The following is a 5000-nucleotide window of genomic DNA, read 5'->3' as shown; positions in this document are numbered from 1 at the left end:
AGCTGATGCAGAGGAGGTGTAGTTGAGGAGGAGAGAGAGATAAGGTTTTAGGTCATCAGGGAGGCCGGTTTTACTCCATTTCCTCTCAGCTGCCCGGAGCCCTATTCTATAAGCTTGCAGGGTTTCAGACAGCCAAGGAGCACGTGGAGAGGATCGTACTGACCTTGAGGTCAGTGGACAGAGAGAGTCAATGGATGAGGAAAAAGTGGACAGGAGGGTGGAGGAGGCTGCATCAGTGGATAGAGGGTAGGAAGGATAAGACAAGGAAGAGATAGCGGTGAGGGAGAGGGTACGCAGGTTGCGACGAGAGGATACAGTGTGGGTAGAGTCTGACTGGGAGGGGGTGGATTTGAGGGGAAGGGAGAAGGATACAAAATGATGATCAGAAACGAAAAGAGGGGTAACAGCAAGGTTGGACGTATGGGAGGATCTGGTGAAGACAAGGTCGAGCTGATTGCCCACCTTATGAGTCGGAGGAGAGTGGGACAGGGTAAGGTCGAAGGAGGAGAGAATGTCAAGAACTCCAGATGAGTGAAGCTTCTCTTACTGGATGTTGAAGTCACCCAGTAGTGAGAGCGGTGTGCCGTCCTCAGGGAAGAATCTGAGAAGGACATCCATCTCTCCATCATCCATCTCTAAGAAGTCGTCAAGCTGACCTGGGGGACGATGTAGGTGTGACAGGGGAAAGACATTATGTGACCACTTAGGTGAGATGAGGAGTCCTGTGCCTCCCCCTCGACCAAAGAGTCTAGGGGAATGAGAAAAGGAGTAGGCATCAGAGAGGGTTGCCGGAGTAGCTGTGTTTTCCGGGGTAATCCATGTCTCTGTGAGAGCAAGGAAGTGGAGGGACATGAAGCAGGCGTAAGCTGAGATGGCCTCTGCTTTCCGGACCACTGACTGGCAGTTCTAAAGTCCTCCTGCGACAGTGAGGTGGTCAGTTGAACATGGTGGCTAGATTAGATTAGAAGTGTTGTGAGGGGGGGTGTAGCGTTGATGTGTCCTGAATGTGTGGGATGAAATAACAGGAATGGGGAGAAAGCAATGTGATATTTGCTGGTATAGAGATAGAGGGTTTGTGGGCAATACAAAATGTATGTAGCGCTCAATACATGAAAAACACGTGAAAAAATTATGAAATAGAATGAAAATACTTAGTAGTTTGGCCTTCCTCGATGGACTCCACAGATTGACTCCTTCATCTTTGTGTCAGGAGGCTGTCGCTCTTTGACCGTCAGGATAGAAATGCAGATTCTGTAATTGCTAATGACTTAGTAGGGTTGCAGCCCCTCCCACCTAACGACCAGTTAACGAACAGACAGATTTCACCCCTCACTCCAAATGTATTTAGTTGTAGTCCAAGGTGAGTAGACACTTAAATCCCTTGTAGAATACTTTCAGCCCCTCCCATTGGAGATTGACAGTAATTGGCTTCAAACAGATTGCTTTCAACAGAAACTAGGTCCCAGGGCTTCAGGCAAGATAGCCACAAAAAATACTACCAACAACACACTGATTTGAAACAAGATTAAATTAGCTTACTTAGTCTAGAGACAGGCTTCACCCATCACTTCAACCTGCATTGTCAGCACTTCCTTACAAAAAACCCCATCATAGTTTGTCCGATCTGGTTGCTTGTAGGGTTTGATATAATTCGTTTTTCCTTGCCTTTGCTCTTTGGTGTCTAAGATCGGGTTTTCTGCTAAGCACTCTGTGACAAATGTCTTTGTAAGACGTGCTGTACAAGTATAATTGGTTTGTTTGTGTGGTTTCCAGCCACAGTTCCCTGTGAGGGTACATCTGTAGAAATCTGAGGTTCTGTTACTCTCCTGCTGTGAGCCTGACAACACCAGCAGACCACCACTGACATTCCTCCACTCTTCTCTAGTATGCTTCTCTCCCCTCTCTCTCTCTCGCTTTCTCTCTCTCTTTCTCCCTCCCACTCTCTCTCCCCTCTCTCTCTCATTCGTTCTCCCTCTCTTTCTCTCTCTCTCTCTCTTTCTCTCTCTCTCTCTCTCTCTCTGATGACTGGGAATGTAGGAGAGAGCCAGCAGATGGACAGGCAGAGAGGAGAGGAGAGGCGACATATGGGGGACAGACAGGCAGAGATGAGAGGAAAGGCAGACATATGGGGGACAGACAGGCAGAGATGTGTAGACTGTTTGTATTGCTCTTGTCAGTTGCTATGAGTTTGTTTGTTTCAGATGCTGCCCAGGGAGCAGATGCGTGAGTGTGTGTGTGCACGGGTGTGTGTGTGTGCGTGTGTGTGTGTGTGTGTGTGTGCATATACCCCCCCCCAGCCCCCCTTGTGGTTCGGCATGCTACAGGTCTTGTCTGAGAGAGACTCACTGACTACTAAACCACAACAGAAGGGGGGGGGGGGGGGGGGGGCGGGGTAGATAGAGAGATAGAGAGAGAGAGAGAGAGAGAAAGAGCAAGAGAGAGAGAGAGAAGGAACAATAACAAGAGTTATGTTATTCTTATATTTTTTTTAAAGAATATATTATTTTAAATCTCTATTAAAAACCTCTCTATCTCTTTAAAATTGCATTTTATTGTTGTTAATTTATTTAGATTTGTGCACATTCTTTTTTAATGTTGTCTAGTGTTTGAAATATTGTTTGATTAGTCTGTTTTTATTAGATTTTATATTATTTCATTGACTTGCCTGAATCTCTATTACAATATGTATTATTTTAATGTTTATCTTATGCTGATGTATTTCTTTTTTTTTTATATGTTTTTTTAAGGGTAGTTCTGCTTTATTGGGATAGTACAGTAGAGATTGACAGGAAGGATGGGAGAGAGAGGAGGGATGACATGCAAGATATGTTGAGGGTCGGAATTGAACCAGGAACCTTGTGATTATGTGGTATGCGCATTAGTGTGCTTCACCACTGAGCGCCCCATGTCAATGTTTTTCTATGATATTTTCTCTTGTTTTAGTAGCACATTGTAACCTTGTTCAGAAAAACGCTATACAAATAAAGTTTATTATTATTATTATTATTATTATTATTATTATTTATTATTATTATTTATTATTATTATTAGAGACAGCAAGAGTGAGAGACAGCAAGAGAGAGACAGGTAGAGAGTGAGAGAGAGAGAGGTAGAGAGTGAGAAAGAGAGGTAGAGAGTGAGAGAGAGAGAGCTAGAGAGTTAGAGAGTTAGAGAGAGAGAGGTAGAGAGTGAGAGAGAGAGAGAGCTAGAGAGAGAGGGGGAATGCAAAATACGTGGTGTAACTGAGAATACACTATAGATGCAGACCTGGGTTCAAATAGTATTTGAAATGATCTCAAATACTTATCTGTGCTTGATTGAGTTTGCCTGGCACAATGGAACCCAAGGGATAGTCCCCAAAGTGTGAATCCTGCCCTCTGGCAGTCCAGGCAGACTCAAGCAAACACATCCTTTTCGACCCAGATCTGAGCTAGAGGTATAGGGTTAATTTCCTCCCACTCTGAGCAAAGGCCTGCATACTCTGACCAGTATTTCTGACCACTTACTGTGCAACACCTCCTAGTCCCATGTAAAGCCATCGCCCTCTGGTGGTTCAAAGAGGAACTGTATCAGTCCCATTTTTTTTTCACCCCCGATCTGCACCCCCTACAGAGAAACACCTCTCCTAGAGATTCTTCTTCGGAAAATTTTTCTAACCAGGCCAAATAGCCGAAAAGGGTCAAACATTAACCATTCAGTTTGGTCAGAGTGAAGATGCCCCGCTGGTGTTTTTGACCCAGTTTTTCAAACATTTCTGTTCATGATTAATATTCTTTTGAAACGCACAGCCAAATGACTTCTTAAGAGAGCAAGTCAATACTTCCACAGCTGTGTGTATGTTTTGGAATGGACTCCCATTGGTAAATGTCTGTCAGCCTGGGGGATTTCTTGAAAAGCTTCGCAGGGCCCAGAGGCGTTGTGAGGATGACAGCCTAATGGTCGCCAGCATGTCAGACACAGAGGTCTCTGTACTTTGTGCTCCAGCCACAGAAGGTCCCCTCACACAGTGTTTGCTTTGGACTGGGACGTGCCTGTGACCCTCTTAAATATCGCCCTAATGAATATTAGATCAACTATCATGTTTCGTTATTTCTTCCTTTTCTTCCTTTTGTCAGTTCATGACATTCCCTTGTGATGCTATTGTAATGTCTTTTTTCTTACAACTCTCCGAACAAAGATGGCGAATGTAAGACGTGGTGTAACTGTAAACAGGCTGTAGATGCAGACCTGGGTTCAGATAGTATTGAAATCGTCTCATCTTGTTCGGAAAAAACGCTATACAAATAAAGGTATTATTATTATTATTATTATTATTAGAGAAAGCAATAGAGAGACAGCAAGAGTGACAGAGAGAGAGAGAGAGAGAGAGAGAGAGAGATAAGGACAGAGACAGAGAGAGATAGAGAGTGAGAGAGAGAGACAGAGAGAGAGAGAGAGAGAGAGAGACAGAAAGAGAGAGAAAGACAGAGAGAGAGAGAGAGACAGAGAGAGAGAGAGAGACAGAAAGACAGAGACAGAGAGAGAGAGAGCTAGAGAGGCAGGCAGGCTCAAGCAAACGCATCCTTTTGGACTCAGGTCTGGGCTACAGATATCCTGCTCACTCTGTTTTGACAGTCACTCCTCGCCCTGTTGTTTTTATTTGTGTACATTTCTCGCTCTGGTAAGTGCGTCTGGGGACTGCGTGAGGCTGGGATCCGCGTGCAGCTAATTAATCAATTTCCAGTCTGCTCATTAAAGAGAAAAGCAACGACACACATGCACACACACATACACACACACACACACACACACACACACAGCACATCGTGAGGATGGATCCCTCAATTTCACAACATGGAGTTTCCTTCCCCACTCTCCTGTGGGCATCTACTGTGACTGGAGCTTTAGAGCTTTGATTCAATGCTATAGTTTTGAGCTTTAGAGCTTTAATTCAATGCTATAGTTTTGAGCTTTAGAGCTTTAATTCAATGCTATAGTTTCGAGCTTGAGAGCTTTAATTC

The sequence above is a fragment of the Argentina silus genome (assembly GCF_951799395.1).
Source record: "Argentina silus genome assembly, chromosome: 11".
Taxonomy (NCBI): domain Eukaryota; kingdom Metazoa; phylum Chordata; class Actinopteri; order Argentiniformes; family Argentinidae; genus Argentina; species Argentina silus.
This window is presented reverse-complemented; position numbering follows the sequence as displayed.